The sequence below is a fragment of the Pomacea canaliculata genome, linkage group LG5 (genome assembly GCF_003073045.1).
Source record: "Pomacea canaliculata isolate SZHN2017 linkage group LG5, ASM307304v1, whole genome shotgun sequence".
NCBI lineage: Eukaryota > Metazoa > Mollusca > Gastropoda > Architaenioglossa > Ampullariidae > Pomacea > Pomacea canaliculata.
This window is the reverse complement of record NC_037594.1, coordinates 27,853,827-27,874,189: the sequence shown is the minus strand read 5'-3', so window position 1 is coordinate 27,874,189 and position 20,363 is coordinate 27,853,827. Positions and strand designations below refer to the sequence as shown.

Below are 20,363 nucleotides of genomic sequence, written 5' to 3'. Positions count from 1 at the left end.
CTGACCAGCATATGATGCTTTACTATTGCAAGGAAGGGTTCCAGGTGTAACACCAGTGTAGCGACCATCCAAAGTCATTATTTTTATGTTCTCTGTATAAGATTTGAAGCAGCCTCTTCAGCCATTTGCTCTCGAATGTCTTGGTTCTCCTCTCGGTGTCTGGGAGCAGAGTCCACGTCTCACTCCCTTAACGAACACCTACTGTGGTATGAAAGTAAGCTAGTAGTTAGTTATCCAGCAGTCCCCAGGTCGTTCATCTATTGTCCAGCACTTCGATGAGTTCGAAGAGACCCTTTCAATGTGAAACGTTTGCATCACGTGCCATACCCTCTGGTGGCAGACTATGTCAAAAGCCTTTTCAAGTCTACAAATTTATGATACTCGTACCACTGATGCTGAAGATGGTTCTTTATAACGATACGACAGTCGAAAATCTGTACAATTGTGTTCCTGTCTAGTCTGAAGCCAGCCTGCATCTACTGGCAGTTCCTTAGCAGTGAAGCTGATGCCATTCTGTATTACTGTCAACATGAGTTTGGGTGGCTGATTAGGCTTATTGTTATGTAGTTCTGGAACTGTTGGTGTTTCCTTTTATTAGAGATCGGTATACCTAGTGATTGCTTCCATTCTTGGCGTTCCCAGACACTTTTTCACAAAGCAGAGAGAAGACCTATATGTTCCATTCCCACCCTGCTTGAGCAGTTCATCTGAGAAGATGTCCACGCCAGGTGACCTTCCACCCTTCAGGCTGCGTATGGTCTTTTAAACTCTTCCCGTGGCACTGGTAGGTCTGCAGGTTTGCTAGTCTGGTTGTCTTGAAGGATGTTAGCATCTGTCTCCAGCTGGAAGCTCTGCAATATTTATTTTCGTCGGTAAGGTACTGCAGTGCTTTGTGTAAGTAGGCGGCCATTGTTGTCTTGGATGACTGAGGTCTTGTGTTGACCTGTCATGGTGAATGCCTAGTTACCAGGTTTTATTTTAGCTGTAAATTGATGCCATTAATTCCTCTATATTCAGACATTCACCTTTAATTCAGTTCTCCTTGGCTGCCTTTATCCATTTCCTGATAGCACAGTTCACTTCTTTTTATTTGGAGGCTGCTTTGAGTTTGCTTCTCAGGGCCCTCCTTTGATTACAGACATCTGAGATTTCTAGGAGATATAGGAAAACAGCAAACAACAACAGCAGAGAAAAACATCCGAGTGGGAGGACGAGATTAAAACAGTATTAGACTATGTTTTGTTTCTTTATTTTCTTCGTTCGTTCTTTTGTTTTGCTTTCTCTTTTACTTTCTTTCTTTTTTTTATTTGTCTGTTTTTATTTCTTTCTTTCTGGTTATTTATTTATTTTTGTATAAATATCACAATTTAATTTGGTTGTTTGATCAATCAAAGAATTGTATACAATAGCAAGAGGAGACAAAAGTAGAGGAGAAAGAACGAAGTGATAAAACTGTGCAATCAGTTGACATTCTGATCCATTTGAACAATGCTTTCCGCACCTCACTGGGGCTTCATCAGATCTTTTTGAACACAAGAGCTCGTTCATTATTTCTCGAATTAAAAATAATCTTCATTGGAACAAAGAAAAGTTATGAAATCAGTCTGCAATACTGAGACACCACACAACACCTTAATTTGTTTGTTCTATTCTGAATATGAGACTGAGGCTTGTGAGAGAAGAAACACCTTTCTTTCAGCTATATTACACAATAATAACAACTTCCTTTCTGCTTTTCTTAAAACAGTCTAATAATAAAAATATCACAAAATAATATTTTGTTTCACTTGATAGCATAACTTCTTGTTTTTTCTGATTTTTTTTTTCACAGCCTATCGTGCAAAGAAAACAGCGAGAAGAAAAATTATGTTTTCTTTCCACTGCTGTTATCTACCCAGAGTCTGATGCAAATGATGAATACAACGAAGCATTCATTTATTTTTACTTATTGTTTTTTTTTTTTGACAAGTCTAGAGAGAAGAACAAGGAGTACATTTTTGGGGGTTAGTCTTGAGATCAATGGCACTGAACTCTGGGCCAGAAATTCGAGGACTAGTTTTATGGTCTTTAGAGTTTTTACATAATATTAATGCCATTTCGAATTTTTGTCTTCGAAGTAAAATAAATAATGTGAACAGCAGACAGTCTCAAGCTCAAAATAGGTTTTTCTATAGCACAAAAAGTAATTTCAAAGACAGAAAAAGTGACTTTTACCCCGTTGAAGACACTAATGGGATCTTTTTATAAATGGAGATATTATTTTTCTCCACCAGCATTTCATATTTCACACAGGGCAAGAAACAAATTTTGAAAAAAAAAAAAAAACCGAAAAAAACCCTTAACTACAAGGTAGTACTGAAATCCTTCAACTGCTTGTTAATTTGTACTTATCTAAGACTCTTTTAATAAGCTGTTTAATGCCTTAACTTTCTTATTGGTTATTCTAATTGAAACCATTTTGGCGAGTAATGAGTAAATTTAAAGAAGCTATCAAAACTTTTAATAAAACAATAAGGGATAGTTTTATAAAGGATGCAGACACACAAGGTTTTGTCAAAAAGTGTATTTTTGCGGTCGTTTCAAACTACTGTTTACTGGCAAGAGTAAACTTATAAAGTGTCTTCAAGTGGACTTGCTCTTTTATCAGAATTTAGTAATTTATTTTTGATTTCTTTGTGATCTCGTAAAAGCCTCGCGATTTGTTGGCGATCTTGACAAGTGATTGGTCATGGTCTCGTCAATAAACAAATTAATTAGTGGGAAAGATCACATCTGAGGTGTCAGATGGGGTGTGAGCTCAGGTCATTGGCTTCTCCACAGTACTAATCTCGTCCAGATGTCCACCGAGTGCTTTCAGTGTCTTGAATGTCTTGCAAGTCATAAACCACCATAAGTTCAGAACTGGAAACTTTACCGCGACTGGATTTCAAAAACGATTTCTCTGACAACCTTCGTGTGAACTATCTTATCCTTCGGAACATGGCATTTGAGTCGAGAGATAGGGTTGCTGCTACTTATGGCGGAGTGATAAGGTTAGCTTGAGTTGGGAAGTCGATCTGCCTGGGGAGTGGATTTCTGCTACTCCAAAATTCAAATAAAAAAGAAACTAGAACGGAATTAAGGTCGCGCTGATTTTTTTTATTTTTTTTTATTTTTTTTTTTAGAAATTAGCCATAATCGTATTAGTTTGTGCGTTATCCCCCTAACATTAATTTTTTTCTTCCTTTTTTTAAGGTTTCTTCTTTTTTCTTCTTTCTTTTTACAAAGAATGTAAGAAAATCAAAGTGAACAAAAATAAATACAGATTATTTAGCACACACAAATCACGGATTTTGACACACACACACACACACACGTTTTATCTCATGCATCTGACAAAAAACTTTCTACGAGCTTTTCTCAGTCCTGACTCTCCCCCGATCCTCGCCTGGAGGCACTCAGAGTCGGTCCATTAATTACTTTACCTTCTGCCGCCATCATTACTGCCTTACATTATCCAATTACACATATGACAGACAGAATGGATTCACAAGCGTGGGTGAGAGTTAAAATAGACAGTCTAGAAATTCATAGACACCTTGCCGACAGTCAGGTGATGTGCTGTGAGGTCCTTAGAACCTGAAGTTCACGGCAAGACAAAAAGAACTATTTCAGTTTGAAAGAACGGCTTTTTTTTTTTAAAAAAAAAAGGACCTAACCCTAAAACCCATTCTAAATACATTCTCGTACTGTCATTGATGAGAGTTTCTCTTCTTTTTGGTGATGCAAAGATCATAAGGTAGTTCTTTCCACATTTTCTGCTTTTTTTCCAAGGAGGCCGATGCTACAAGCTAAGCTTGGGAAACATAAAAGGTACTTGATGGAATAGAATGTGGTGTTTGTCGCTAATTTCTGGCCTCGTTAAGTCTCCACATGTAACAGAACGATCCATCTGTAGGTTTGTTGGTTTATTTTGCCTTTTGTAATTTGGCTCATCTCCCATCATTCCTGGTCAAGTCACATTTAGCACACATGGAGCAGGTGGCGTAACTCTTCATCAAGACAGTCGACGGTAGTGATCATCAAGTACACCTAGTGACATTAGTTTATGTGTGGAGTGCATTTGTATGTTATCATCTGTCATCTTAATGCCATTTTGTGCCTCACTAGCACAGCAGCACCACCAGCAGCAGCACAACACAAAGCTGCCATTTGTTTTAGTGCTTGGAGGGCTCTGACATTACAAGAACTAATTGTGTCGACTCCTTCAGCCTCGGCTGTACTGTTCAAAGAGATATCTGTATGGACATCAGCACATGTGTGAAGATTACTTACTTATTCTCACTTGTACCCAAGTTGGTAGAAAAAGGATTCACTAGAGCTCCATTGTTGTCTATCAAGTCGTTTCCATTAGCTGTTCCAAGAAAGTTTCTGGTCTCTTAATTCTTGTTTTACTGACCATGGCAGTGTTTCTTTTGACCGACTACGCTTTCTTTTGCCATCAGCTCTCCAATAAAGATGGTGCCTCTTGTTTCATTGTGTACACATTATCCATTTCCATCTTCTTTTTGAATTGTTGTCATATTTGTGCAGCTGGCTTTTGAAAGGATTTCTTTCTTAGCAATGATGTTAGGTCAGTATATCTTGAAAAAGTTTCTCAGACATTTGGATTCAAAGGTCTTTTGTTTCTGCCTGATTTTTGCTGATATCTTCCAGCACTCACTTCCATAGAGTAAGACCTACAGAACATTGCTTCCCAAATTGTGTATTCGTCCTTCGAGCTTTCTAACTTCCACATTTTGTGTAGCATGGAAAAGGCATACTTTTTCTTTGATGAGTCTGTTCTTCACATTCTTTTCTGTATTTTCATCCGTTGATACTAGACTCCAAAGGATATGAATTTTTGGACTTTCTCTTCTGCTTTGATATCGATTGAGATGGTTCTGTTGACTTGGCATTCTCTCATTTCTTCTGTTTTTCCTGCGTTTAATTTAAGACCTATTTTTGTTGCATTTTGGTTAGATTGTTGACCTTTTATGGCGATTCTTTGTCTTTGTCTGGACAGTGTAACAACATGACAGCATAATCTAGGTCTTCCAGCACAGACGAGTGTCCAACCGATTTCTCTTTTCTTTTCTTGTTTTTGTTTGTTTTATGTCAGTCCTTTGCCAGTATAAATGGGAACGGTGACAGATTCGTCCCTGTTAAACACCATAAGGTAATATTATAGTTGTCTGTTTGCTTACTATTGCTACAATCCACCTGGGATGGAAGTCTATATACAGTACTTTTATTAAATTTACTATTTTCGGTGGCATTCCATAAGGTGTATGCTGTCAAATGCTTTCCTAAAGTCTATAACCACAGAAAGAGAGTTTTGTTCCACTCTGTGCTTTGTCCTATGATCTGTCTTAAGGTGAAGATTTGATCATTGCATGGCCTTCCTCTTCCAAAGCATGCTTGTTCCTGCCTGATAATGTCACAAAGAACAGTGGTCAGCCTCTTCAGAATGATTCTACTAAAGATTTTGCTTGTTTATGATAACAGATTTATGCCTCGACACTTGTTGCAGTCTCCTAAGTCACCTTTCTTTGAGTTTCAAGATTATGCTTTTTTCATTTATCTGGTCCTTCTTCAGTATCCTATATTTTTTGGAAGAAGTTGCATAGCACCTTTGGTATTTCTTCTGCTTCCAACTTTAACCTTTCAGAGCGAATCCAATCATGCCCTGGAGCTTTGATGCGTTTTATTGTTGGATGGCTTCTTTTACCTCGGTCATGGTGATGGGGACCAGGTTTATGTCCAGGTCTTCTTTACTTTCTTAGATATTGGCTAATAGAGGAGGTCTTGGTTGGCTGAATAGCTGTTCATTGTGCTCCTTCCATCTCTCTACTTTCTTTAGTGATGATGTTCCTATCCTGGGGTTTTGAAGGCAGGTCTTGACTACCACTTCTACTTCCTGTTAGCGTTTTTGTGGTCTGGTAAAACTAGTCTATGTGCTGTCCTTCTGCAGCTTCTTCTGCTCTTATAGCTAGATGCTCTACAAACTTTATCTCTTCTATTGCTCCAGACCAAAAACCGTGTCCTCGGATCACAGAGACGTGCACGCCCTCTGACCCCTGCAAGGCGGTGGGCTGTGAGGGTAATGATTTCTAATTTATAAAAACAATTATGTTATAAATGTCTACAAACGTTTGAACCAGTATTAAATAACATCAATCATGTCACAAATACCACATTAAGCTTCAAAACTCGATGGAGATATTGTCTCTCATAACAAAATTTCTGATGTGGCTAGAAGAAACGTGAAGATATATGAGAGATTAGAGAAATCTGCTACATAAGAACTGACGGTAAGTGAAACCAGATGCACTAGCCATAAATATCAGGTAACAGCAGTCGACAGTACAATGTACTTTTAAACAGCCTGAAGCTGGGGCGACTTGGTTAAACAAGCTCTAATTGCAGGCTCCACAAATATCACAGTTCATTTCATTGTTTTCGGTGTCAGAAGTCGCAGTTTATGGCTTGACAAATAAATATATGTGACTTTTGGCTGTAGCTGCTGCTGTTGCTGTTGCTGTGGTGGTGGTGGTGTGCATGGAACGACTACTGCTTTTGCCGCAACAATTTTTGGTCAACAGCCAACATCTCTCGTGCTTTATCTGGACTTGATAAGAAAGCCTTGTATTTGTCTGGAGCAGAGTTTAGTGCTTCGAATGTCACGTGATCTTTAAAGAAAGGGCATCATTTATATCTGGTTACTTTGATTTTTACTTCTTGGATTCTATACTCCAAAGGTCAGCAACAAGGTTTGTAATGTTTGCTGAGGCCAGCTGCTAGGAAGACTCCCTTGTCCTGCCTCACACTCTTGCACAGAGGTTCACAAGCTACAATTCTGTGTCACATGAGTACATATCCTTTATTTAGCTATGTGGTCTTCCATTTTGTGACCCTAGAACAAATATGTTCAACAACATTTGCCCTTAAGGTGCATTTTATTTTACATGTTTTCGATTCGTTTGCTGAACAAAATTCCTGCAAGCTTTTACTTTGTTCTCGTTTCGCGATAAAAGATTTCATTCATCTGCAGCTCCCCAGTAACAAAAGGATAAAATGCTTAAGGGGCTTCTAACGCCTAGAGAATTGTTGCTTTATTATGAACAGCTCGGGTTTGCTTAATTAACTACATCTGCAGCCTACAAAAGCACACATAATGGCAGGCGTGTGAGTACACAAAGGCACTCACGGGTAGACAAGTACACACGGATTTGTATGCACTAACACAATCGTTCTACCTTCAATTCCCTATAATAATTTTGTGTTTGCTACTAGGCTGTAAAGGAAGTGGTTAGTTGTTTTACAAACCGAGTTTTGTTCTAAGGCCAGCGTGAACACAAAGGTGAGGCGCACGAGAGGATGTTGAGGTCGCGATGGGTGTTTCCTCAGAACAGCTTCCATTGCAATTTCCATGAGGACGTCGATGGTCGACGGGAACAGCAAAGGGGAGTCGACGCCTGTTGTCATGGCTGAGGAATGAGTAACATCACTGGAAGCCTGGGGTAGGTGAGGTGTCCAACGAATCGCACATACTTGTCGGTATTTTACTGCATGACACTCAAGACAAGAACGGGATTTGAAATACCTGAGCAGGTGCTCGACAGGAGCTTTACTGAACGTCTCCACCATACTGCCTCGTGCGATTAGGTGAATGTCAGAGGGCCTGCCACCTACCAAGTTCCACACACACACACATGCTTCTATATCCTCAATGAAAATCAATGTGTAATGCTCAATCAACACCTTCAACCTTGTTATTCCAAACGTACATTTCTGAGCAGAGGAATCATCCCCTAAGGGGTCTGGTCTTCGCCCCAAATCCTTAGCTCTTTTTTTTTAAAAAAAGATTAATAATGTGGAAGGAAAAAAAGCAATAGGTACCAACTTGTTATGGGTTGCACGTGCCGTTTTGCAATCAAGATGTAGTGGTAAAAAACACACGGTACGCCACAAATTTGATAGAAATCAAATAGAATGAGAAAAAAAAATGATGTCCATTAAGAATTCCGATGATGGGAAGATCAGCCATCGTGCATGCGCAACAAAAGATGTGACGACTGGATGACTTGATCAGAGTCAGCAATCCAGAATTTGTACATCCGGGGTGTGTATCCGAGTGTGGGAGCAGCTGCCCCAGTGACGTATCCGCTTTCTGGACGGATGCCCCGATAACCTCTGTTCCTCTCAACAGGTCAAGGAGGCGACCTTCGTTGCTTCTGTTTGGAAGAGTGCCATTAATTTTGAGAACATAAAAATCCAATCACTGGAGTCAAATTACCGTGAAATCTTAAATGTGGATAGGTTTTAACCTCACTATTCTCGGATAAACTGCCCTGTGCTGTATTAAGAGAGGCCAGCACAGTATCAGGCCAAGTTATTAAGCTGTAAACTCTTTCCGTGGTTTCCTGATTTATTGGTCAGTTCTTTACAGTTTGATTAATCTGACCAGTCCCTACCGATAAACATCTCATCTCCAATGATCTCTAAAGTGACAGATATTAAGTTACTAGACCAAGTCCCATCGGAAGCGTCTGCAGACCATAGACCGTATCTTATGCACGGTTCGTGGCTCGATGGACAGTGTGTGTCCATACGAGGGTTGTAGCCAGGTCTGCACACAAGGGAAGAACATCTGACTCTGGAGATTAAAGCCGACGGAAGGCTATTCAAGGAAGATTTTTTCCTCTCCCTTTTTAACGACCGCCAAAGGTCGACGAAGCAGAGGACCTTCACGATCCGTTGCCTAGCAATCCGCTGAGGACAGGGTACACCATGCATAATTGTCCAGGCTGTGCTCCAGGACCACCACCAAGGATCGCTAAACAAAAAACTCTTTAGGATTCGTATTTATCAAGCTTGTTATCCTACCCATGCAGGGTAAATTGGCTCTTTGTAGATAGCGGATAACATCCTGTAGCTCTGGACACGGGGTAGGTCTACCCTGATTGTTTTACCAGCCAATAATTTATGGGAGGGGTCTCGATTAACGTCTCACAAGCTATGGCGGAAATCCTGATTGTGTTAGTTCTATAAAAGTAGAAGAGAAAGCAAAATATTACCCACAGATAATTAAAAACTTACACAGACGTAATGGTTCATAAATGTTTAGTAAATATTGTTTTTCTGAAGTTACAATTTGAAGGTAGCAGTCGTCATGAAAAACGAAGCTGAATATCACAATCAACATATCGACCTTCGTTTATTTTCTACGCTGGTCATGTAAAAGCAAATAATAAATAATAATGATTTTCTCGTCTTGTATTAAACACTGTTTCGTCAGAATGAATAATGTTGACTGTCTACATATTTGTTTTCCTTTTACTTGCTTTTTGGAATTTTATGTTTCTTTTTTGTATGTTTCTCGATTTAATGTTTTGCCGCGATAGTAAATACCGTTTTTGCTGATTTCATAAACTGAAATGATGATAAGAAAATATATTTCATTTTCAACAAGAAACAAAATATCTTAGCCGCCATATTTCATTTTTGTGTTATTTTCTCCTGCCGTTAAATTAGATCACGCCCATCCGAGCTCCTCCCATCCCCCAGTGTGTCAAGTTGTCTTCCATTAAAAAAATTAATCAATATTTTTGCTTTCCAACATCTGAACCATTTGTTCAGAATGAATAAATTAGATTTTTCGCAGATTTTTGTTTGATTTTCGTTGTGAAATATGATTCGTTCAGCTGAACAGCGCAGGCGCAGTCGCCATCTTTCTTTTGTAAATTCCTTCAACAGTCGGTCAGTTAACTTCATCTACTCAGTGGTTCCTGAAACTGGAGTTTGTCGAGTTTACTTAACTCATTGGTTCACTCACTATATTAGGGCAAAGCCACTCATGGGTAAACTGAGCCCCGACAGGCGGCGCTGGCCAGGAAATGACGTCAGTGGCACGTGGTGTTAAGTATCCCTTTAACACATAACCTTTCGACTGGAATTTCTCTCACTCAGAACTGATGGATACGTAGAGCTTTTCCAGCCTGCACCATTAATTTTTGTAAAATGTTTTCCTGTCACGTGTTTTCTCGTGATTTTTCTCTCACTCACATGTTTACTGTGCAGGGTTGCGCGCGCACCGCACCTTGATGAAGGTCAATTAACCTACCTTGCTGTAAGTGGTTATGGCCCTTTGCAAAGTTCAGACCATTGTTTGGACGACAAGAGAGAGCTGGCACTGCTTCAGGAATATTGTGCAAGCTCATGGGAAACTATTCTTACTGTATCTTCCCCCTCCTTTCTTTTCTTCTTTCTTTCAGATTGTTCTCTGATGTGAATGTTCATTGTGACCAAATAACTTGTCACCTTTATTTCCCTGCTGTCTCGTATTTATAGTCAGACCCTCACAACAGCAAAAACTGTGCTTGATATTTTAACAAAACTAAAGTCGCAATATTCTTACAAAGACTGTTTTCTCTTTCAAGAAACAGAAGGAAAAAGATTTTTTTTTGTAAAATTTTGCTACTTAGTGAAAAATAGACAGTGTGATGTTAGTGTTGAACCCAAGTCAAACCTGCTGCTATGAAGTTATTATGATTCACAAAAGAAAACAACAGAAGTAATAACATCCTATATTTAACTTCATCCCTATGAGTTTTATTAGAAGTTCATGTGGTGCTGAAGAAGAAAAAAAAATTATATTTTTCTTTTTTTATTTTGAAACTTTTCTCGCAGACCAAGCTAATTCTAGAGTTGCGCAAAAAATGGCATGATGAGACAAATTCGACAAGACGTGTCACGTGGTCAGGAGGTCTCTTGTCCCTCTCAATCGCACCCAAGGTTAGTCAGACGACTGTTGATCCGTTTGGTTTGAATCAAGGAGAGAGGAAGAACGAAATGAGAGACACCTGAATATCCATAGATTAACCAGATAGAAAATGTTTGTAAAAATATTTTAATATGATTGTTATGCAACTAAGCAACTTTACCTGAGACAGTTTGTTACAATAAAATCGGTAGGGGAAAGGACACACTGACATTTCTTGAAAGAAAGGAGGATAGAAAAGATAGGAAAAAATAAGTAAAGAGGGAGAGAAGGAAGATACAACACAGATAAACACGCATACAACAGACAGGCAGACGGACAGACAAATAACACAGACTTTAAAAGGTGACTGATAAACGAGACCGGGCTAAGGGATGAAAGGGAGGAATGAGAGATAAAAACTGGGTAGCAGAATGAAGGGGGCAGGGGGAGACGGAGATATGCAAATATAAAGTGATGAACGAGCAACGAGAAGATCGTCAGGATTCTGCAGTGACAGCAAAACGCCAGCCACGACAGACGATGTGCCTCCAACCTCTACAGGTCACGTGGTGCCGACCTTTTCAGGTCACGTGGTGCCAGCATTCACAGGTCACGTGCCACCAACCTCTACAGGTCACGTGCTGCCAACCTTTCCAGGTCACATACGGACAATCTTTACAGGTCACGTGCTGCCAACCTTTACACACTGTCATGGTGGATAAATTATCCAAGTTGGAAACACGTGTTTATCACGTGTAAACACACACGCAGACACGTCGAGTTCTCATCATAAATACACGATTTGTCAGTCGGTGTTTTCTCAGGGTGGGAGCACATCTACAGTGTTTCCCGAGAGTAAACAGGAATGTGGCAGTCGGAGGACTTTGCGAGTTTACACTTCTATTCTGGCTTTGTTTACTCTGGCAGCTCCGTGTGATGTTTGTGCCGCAACTTGAGGCGGTCTGTCGAGCTGCTACAAAGCTGTTGCGTAGTTGCTAATTAGGAAGCTGTAATTAACTAATTAATGTTCAGCACGCTGCTCGTTATCGTTCGCTAGACATGTGAGCTGGTGCTGAACTGAGAAGCGTATGTTGCACTCAATCTTTAGATGCTTTTACCACACATGAAGTTCAGTATACCGTAGATGAGAAATGCCAGCCTACTTATCTCAATGTAAATTTTATTTACCTTTTTCAAACTCTAATTGGACGAATCTGACTTCAGCCATCCAGAAAGTTTAACTCGTTTATAAGACGTTAGTAGTGTTACTTTCAACATAATACTTTAGTGGTGTCACATTCAACATAAACAACTTTTAAAATGTTGATGATGAGTGAGTTTTACATATCTGAAATGTGCCGTGGGCAACGATGATAGAGGTGTGTGCGTGTGTGGTCGGAGATAGAATAAGAAGAAACTAGGAAAAAACAATCTTCATTGTGTTCAAAATTTGGGGTTGAATCTAGAATCACGAAAGTGTACACTTTGGAAACGGCTTGTTTTTAATGAATGTTGTTTCGGTAGTATCTTGTCTAAGCAGTTTGTAAAGCCTGAGGCATTTACGTCAATCTTAAAAAAGTTTTGAAAACAGAAGGCTTTAGGATCCTGCTGCATGAAAACAGCACCAAGCAGTTCATGAGGTAGATAATAGAGAGGAAGCTCGCTGGGATATCTTCACAGGGGCAAACTGGAGGCGGACAGGCTGCTTCATACTGCCTTTGTTCGTGACATTGTCGGCAAGCTCAGTTTTATAAGGACAAAGTCTAAACTGGTAAGTGATATGTTCTGATATATTCTTGACTTCTCCTTTACCTTTTGCTATTAACTGTTGCATACTGATAGAAAAAGTCTTGCAAGACCAACGGGATCTCTATCAAACCTTCATAGACTTTAAAAAAGCATTTGACTATCTGAAGCGAGGGGCTATGGCTTTTAACACGAAACTTTTGAGAGGGTCTCGTTCAAGTAGTCAAAGCAATATAAAAAAACTGAACAAGTCTAGTTCTGCTAGACGACCAACTGCGACACTTGACATCTGTTGATGGCAACATCTTGCAAATAACCATCCATGACCGTCACATGCCCAATTCGGTTTTGCAACCAACGATTTGCAGATGGAATGAATCTGATAGCAACCCCCAACAGAGAACACCAAGATCGTACCAGCAAGCTGACAGTTTACATGCATGTGGAATGGAAACGGAAATGGAATGGAAAGAAAAAAGATCATGGTGATTGTCACTGCAAAGTAGCGATCGCCATGAACGTGGTCCAGCTAAAAGAAGTCAACAGCTTGGAAGCCACTATCATAAATTGGAAGCTTCATGCGATAGCATTACCGGTAATGGTTAGGCTGGACACGGTGTACCACCGCAATAACCTAAGGTTGACTAGGAAGTACAATTGTACAAGTCCCTGGTACAACCAGTCCTGCTGAACGGAGTGAAAGGGTTACTTTGATTACCGATACTGAGAGGAGATGCTAGGCACTCAAGAAAATGTGCTTGAGAAGGCAGCTCCGGATGTTGTACAAATCACATGAAAATCAGTGTCTGTAGGAAGCACGGTCACCACATTCGTAGGACACCAGGAACGACTACTCCCAACAGTCAAGGGGCATAAAAGGTCTAGTTTGACCTTTTGACCTGGCACGACACTCTGTCGAAGACTGTTCTTCAAAGTGCTTTGGAGAGATGTTGAATCCGTGGTAGTCAGAGGTAAAATTGGTTACAAACACGAGATACCCGGCCTCTCGCTCTGTGACCTGCCCTGCCCAAAGGATGACAGGCCTGAGTTGCGGACCTTATCAGCTGCTACATCTGTGTTCTCCTCAAAGTGATTGATAGCAGTCAATAAATAAATAAATAAATTATTTAAGTTTGATCGTGTGTGAATGCATATGTGCGTGTTTGTACCAGTGCGCGAATGTGTGCTCGTTCGTGCGTGTGTGAGAAAGAAAGAAAAGTCTCTGTAACAAACAAAAAGAATTCTCTCGAAGAACTTTTACAATCCTATCGAGAATTTATTGTTCTTCTACAGGTTGTCGAGTGTTGATTTTACTCCTACACCTTGTCGAGTATTGATTCCACTCTTACACCAGGTCGCTTAATTATTCTCACTCCTACACATGGTCGCATAGGTAGATAATTCTTTCGCAAGACCAGCTTGTATTTTCTGTACAAACCCAACTCTGAACACATTTTACTCACCGAATGATTTTCACTGTACAAGACAACAAGCATTGCAACGGTTTGTCTGTCTTTTTGTCTCTCTGTTTGTCTGTTTATGTCTATTTGTCTGTATCAAAGTGTCGAGTGTTTTTTTTCGGCGCTGTCAACATCTAATAAAAAGATGTAGACTCCCAGTATCTACTGCCAGTAGCTGTGGTACGAACATTTCAGCGAGAAACTAAGCTCACAAGCACATGGAAACGACAAGAAAAGAACCTCAGAGATTTCAACAGTCGTTTTGGTGGGCGGAAGCTATTCATTTTGGGAATATAGTAAATAAAAATTTAAGGCTCCTCAGACAGCAAGAGGTTGTAAAAAAATATTTTAATCTCGGAAGCCTGTAAGTGTCTCTGTCAAAAGAAGTTTACAGTCGGAAGTTTACAAGAACCCTCGTCTTTTTAAATGAATCATTAGTTTCCTGTTGGTAGATAAGATGACAAGTTTGTTTTACATAGAAATGTGAATGAACTGCTGAAGTAAAGCACAAACGATGTAGTTTACCTTTAATCATGATTTGATTAATTGCGAAATGTCTACTCTCATCACCAACGGCGGGTTCAACACGCTTTACACTGAGGTGGAAGAGAACACACACTAAACAGGTAATAAATAGAATTATCTTATAATTTTTTTTACACACACACACACACACGCGTACACACACGTTGATTTAGGAGAGTATTTTAGGGATGGAGATTAGTAAGCATCAAAAGGGAGTTAGAAACGTCGAGCCACTTACCTAATTACACACAAGTAGTCCAGAACCTTGTGAATCAGACTGAGTGAAGCTGCTGTGAAATGTTCAACCATGCATGACGACGTCCATGGCAGCCAGAGATAAAAGACGATAACATGGAATCATTGATTCCTCCTGTCCGTCAGTCTGACGATGAATGGATTGTTTGTAGAAAACTGTCGAGGGCGTCCGTCTGATGCTGTCTGTCTGCTGCTGACGTTTTGATCCCCTTGTTCACTCTACGACTGTGATTTGTCTAACGTCGATTTGGCGTGTTTATTATTCTGACTTATTCAACATTTTGACAGACGAAGGTGATAACCGGTCCTCTCAATCATCTGAGATCGTTGTGCTTGACAGTAAGAGTACTCCTGGTGTAGAAGAGTGTTTGCCAGAAAGTTCGAAGCTCTCCCAGGAATATATTTTATACATCTGTTGCCGCTCAAACACACCGTCTTCCTATTTTTTTTTTCTCGCGACAGCTGGATTTTCTTAATTAGAAACCAAACTTATCATCCAGTTTTTTTTAATAAAAAAGTTATTTAAAGATGTTGAACAAGTTTCCAGAATTATCCCTTGAGATAAAGTGACAGTAATACGAGTTTTTACACGTCGGTGCGTGCTGATTATTTTTAGGCTCACCACTGCACGAGCGTGCGGGAAAAATTCACGTGTGGAAGAATCTCCGCTGCTGGGAGGCAAAGGATGTAGATGGAGGGCTGAGAAATGGTTTGGGGTGCGCGCCAACGCACGTTTTGGTGCTGTACTCGTGTCGGGTGCAGTTTATGTCCACAGGCCAACGTGTCGCGCGCTACCCAGGCACGCGCGCACACACACACACGCGCGCGCCTTCTTCATGCCACGCCACAGAACTCAACCACACAATGTGGCCTGAGCACCAGAATTCTAGAATCTGTGGGCGTGCTTGGCAGAACACACACTGCTTGGGAACAAATACTAGTCTGCTCTTTGTCTCTGTCTTATTCCATGTTTTTGTCTACATGTAAAATAAAAGTAGCACACAGCTTTGTACAAAAAAATAATAAGTTGTATTGTTGACTATTGTGTAAACAGAACTTTAAAGGATAGTAGAATGTTGTGTTTAATAAGAGAAATAACACGGGACTCTTTTTTTGCTTCCACGAAGTCTCGTTCTCCGTCACGTGACCCTATGACGTGTGGTTTCCATAGTGACAACCATGCCTCGAGAATGTGCTGCACCCGATTGCCACGAAAAGATGGAAAAGATTCAAAATTGTCTTTTCATCAGTTTCCGACAGACAGAGCCTTACAAGCCTTACACAGAGTGCGTCATACGAATAAAATGACGTCAAATCTTCGCAATGACCTCAGACACTTCGTCATAAGGAGACTGACGTCACAAGAAGACTCTGACATCACAATAAGACTCCTCTGCTTGATCATCTCTGGAAGCTATCGTGGTTACTCGGCGGAAGGACACAAAGGTCGATTTCACTGGATTTTTTCAATGTTTATAAACATCGGCAACCGACATAGTGCTAATAAGTGGTAATTAAGTGAGAAACGAATCCTTTATTTCTCCTGTATCGCTCTCGTGCTCTGTAATTGTAACTAAATATATTTTTGAAACGTTTGACCGTCGCCACAGCCTTATTACAAGCCTTGAGTAACCCTTTAACTTTAAAGTGTTTATAACTGTGGAGTCTGAATTTTATTCTAAATATGAATTAGTTTTGGAGTTCCATGAGATGTTAAATGTCTACCACCAGTCGGATCTGTTCTCACAATCAAGTCAAAGTAACGGTGTGTAGCCAGATAGACGATAGTCTGTAGCAGTTCGACCTGGGAGGGTCGATACCCAGTAGGTGCTGTTAATTACAGAGAAATTCCCAGCTGGAGGGACGACAGGATGGAGACCGGCTGTGCTGGATTGAAAGGACATGAAGCCAATCCTGTTTCTCTCGTCTAGTCAGTCCGATTGTATCATTTATATTCTCAATTCTGCTTGCTGGGATATATTTCCGCAGTTTTTAGCGGATCATACACAGTTGCTGATAAGAATTGATAGGTATGTACTCAAAAATTTCAGTTAAATGCCTGTTTCTGTCTGCTTCCTCTCCTCTTTGGTGGATGGACTGTAGGTGAAGATGCGAGTTCACGGAGTCTTCCTCCCGTGGCTCTGTTGATGTATTGTCCTGCCTGCTCTAATAAATGTTAAAGAACTCTCGTTTGTCCCGCTATTCCCATTATTTTCTAATTATATCTCTGTCTGACGTAGGGCTGTTTGTTCTTCTTAGTCTTTCTTTTGTATTTCCATATTTTCTGTTGCTCAAACCTTGTTCTCTTTCCTCCTTTGCTGGCTTCGGACTTTCTATACACTTCAGCAAAATGGTTTTGAACCATGGTTTTGTGTGCTGAACATACAATTTTAATTGCAGCAAGCACTCAGTCTCCACCCATCGCACCAGACATCCGCCATCTACATCGTCCTTACAGAGTAATATCTTTAATGAAATTTCGATCAAGAACGATTTTATTCCAACGCACCTATTGATATCAAATTTTAAAAGTTTCTTCGGGTGGAATGAAATAAAGATCATCGTTGTTGAATAAATATTCGCATGACTAGTTTTAGCTGTTTTCTGTCTTTGGATAATAAGCCTAGCACTGACAAATAGTTCTGAAAAAGAAGTCTATCCTCTTTTAACTGGGCACAGAGTTCCTCCCCGCGTACCATAGAGTTTGATAGAATAAATGCATTTTAAAATATAGCTTTATAGGAATAAAAAAGCAGTGAGCAGACAGTCAAACATGGCACATCAAGAATGATAATTTAACAAGGCTAACTATCGCACTTTTTGAAGCAATTTCGAGGTCTCAACAGCGAGTATCACGGTTTCAAGACCTGTGTGATTTCAATGACTCTTTCGAAAGTTTGTTTTTAAATATTGTCTGAAAATTTTAAAGGACATAACTCTGTTTAGAATCAAGCTTTGTACTCAGAAAACCAGTACCAATGTGATGCAACGTCGTTTATTAGGCTTAACAATCTGAATCATTTTCTCCAAAAACTATTTGAAGGATTTTGAATCCTTACTCTTATGATCTCGAGTGTGTCCAGAGGAACAAGACAGTTCACCACTCGTGTCACTTGCCTGAGTTCTGGGGAATATGGTTGAAGGCGTAGGACTTCAATATTCAGCTTAATGGTTTTTTGTTTTTATTTTTGTAAGCCTGTTTATTCGACAAACTGTCCGTTTTTTGTTTGTTTTGTTTTTTTAGAAGAAGGCTTTTACTTTGTTGATCAGGAAATTTTTGTGTTTGCAATAATCAGCAGACCTTTACCAACTCGTTTTTAAGACCTGACTGGTAATCATCGCACGAGGTATTAAAAAATTGCTGGCAGCAGACTGTCGCATATTGACAATAATGGTGGAGCTGTGATTTAGACATGAGTGTGTAAGGTTCGTATTTCTTTCATTAAGAACTTATGTTTCTTTATAAGCGAATGGCCAATATATGCGCAAACGTGTCTTCATTTGGTTCCCCTTCAGTTCAAGAGGTGCCAACTGGTCTAACGGTTTTATTTCTTCCATTGAAGGCAGTTAACTTGACACGCAATTATGTGGATCTTGAGGTTTGTAAGGTCCTTCTCAGATAATTATCTTCCAACTCCTATGAGGGATCGTCTACACAACACGAGAGTCTTGAGTTACAAAAGGCCAGTACCTTCGGATATTAATTTAGTAAATCAGTTTTTGTACTGTTTGCATCTTTTTGGTGCGCCATCGCCTAAAGGATTTTGCATCTTTCCAGATGCCTTCGTTGTCGAAGTAAAGGTCCAGAAGTGAAAAAAATATGCTTTGCCATTTTACATGTGGGAACTAACAAAGTCGATGACCTTAATCTGAGTGTCATTAACGGAAAAGACTGGAGGATACATGATCATTGCGGTCCAAGATGTCCTGCACAACCAAACAAAATGTGCCTGGGATGGCATCGAGCTCGTTATTGTTATTGAACACTATATTGGTGTAGATGTTTCCAATCATAGGCTAACAAGTTCTCTTCTGTAAGATAATTAAGGAACAAGTGTGCATTACAGGATCTATTAAAAGATCACAAATTAATTTCATTAAATAAATTTCCTGCTCACTTGTGCAAAGTTTGCAAATAATTATAAACGGGAAACAGGAGTCTGAGGCTGGATGTCCGAGCATCCTGTTGGCTTCTTGTGGTGTCATACGTGTACGCTTGACAGCTGCACACAGCCGGCCAGCCAGCCAGCCAATATGTTTGAATAGTGTTTCAGGCACTGAAGAGGCGGTGTGAGTGTTACCACATGGGCCCAGCATCCGCATCCCGCAGGGCCTGAGCTCAGCTGGCACAATGCTACGCCCGTGTAATGTAGTACCTGAGTTTTCCTTTTTTTTTTTTTGCTTGTGTTTAATTTCAGAGAAAAGTGTAAGAGATGTCTGGTTTTTACACAACACGATACACTTTCAAATGTTTCATTACCTTCAGTTTACACCTGCTACAGTGAGTGTCAGATCGATCTCTTTATTTCCTTCTTTCAGAGCTAAAAGATCCTTTTTTCCCTTTCTTCTAATCCGAACGTTGCGATTAATTTTGTGATTTGTTAATGGAAGCTTCTTCAATCTCATGTTCTTGTTTTTATTCAACTGTAAATTTTCTCAGTCACGGTGTCTGTCTTAGAGCCAGAACGCTTGCAGGAAGTCCCGTTACTTTAACCCTTCACAGACAGCCGTCCCTGCCATGCAATTTTTTTTCTGAAACTCATCCAACAACCCAGCAGTTAGCATTTTCCATGCCATAAGCCACTGCTAACTTCCTGCAACTTTTATTTTCATAGTCTTCCACGCAGAAGAAGCACTTCCGCCCGTCATCAACAGCTCTACCCTCTCTTGTCAGTGAAATGGTTTCCACCCTCGTATGGTAAGGACTGCATCACACTCCGGCCTGTTAATCGAAAAGTACTGGATGTAAGGACTGCCTAACTTTTCCGTTAATCGAGAAGTACTGGATGACCTAAATCTCCCCTTTATGTTGCATCGATAATTAAGTCCGTCCGGGGCTTTGGTTGTGAGTGGGTGGCTGTCTCCCCCATCTCGTTTCTTTTTTTTTTTCTTAAGCCTCAGTTAAAGTTTGAAGCAGCTCAAGGGAGCGCCACCAGGTGCCAGACAAGTCTGGAACATGCACAGGGGAAAATAGCAATTTCGCTTAACTGCTATCGAGTTAAATTTTGATTGAAAAAATCTGTCTTCACAAATGTAAAAATGAAAGGAAGTGTGTTTACACCTACAAGTCGGTCAGTAATGGTCAGATTAATAAACGGCATTATGCAAATGTGGAATTTACATTATTTAATGTTGCCTGCCATGTCTGGCACTTGTGCAGGATCACGTGGCTTGAATCAGTGACGGGTCACGTGTCAAGCACACCTTGTGGCTGGTTCTCGTCTCCAGGAACAGAGCTCACCCTACCGTGAGACCTTCTGTGAGAGATGGGAGGTGGGGTGGAAGGGGAGGATGAAAGAATTCAGTGTGGATAAGGTGAGTTCACCTAGCGAAGGGACCATCTTGCTTCGGTGGACATGTTAGAACGAAGTAAA

At 40.3% G+C, this 20,363-nt stretch overlaps 1 protein-coding gene across 2 annotated transcripts in view; it reads right to left on the bottom strand.

Annotated features, from left to right (window-relative positions):
• The window catches only part of LOC112564967, a 47,725-nt gene extending 32,057 nt beyond the window's left edge, over positions 1-15,668 (bottom strand). For both annotated transcript variants that reach the window (XM_025240148.1, XM_025240147.1), the window contains exon 1: positions 14,753-15,668. The gene's annotated coding sequence lies outside the window, so the exon portion shown is untranslated. The remainder of the gene's footprint in view (positions 1-14,752) is intronic.
• Between the last annotated feature and the right edge of the window lie 4,695 nt (positions 15,669-20,363).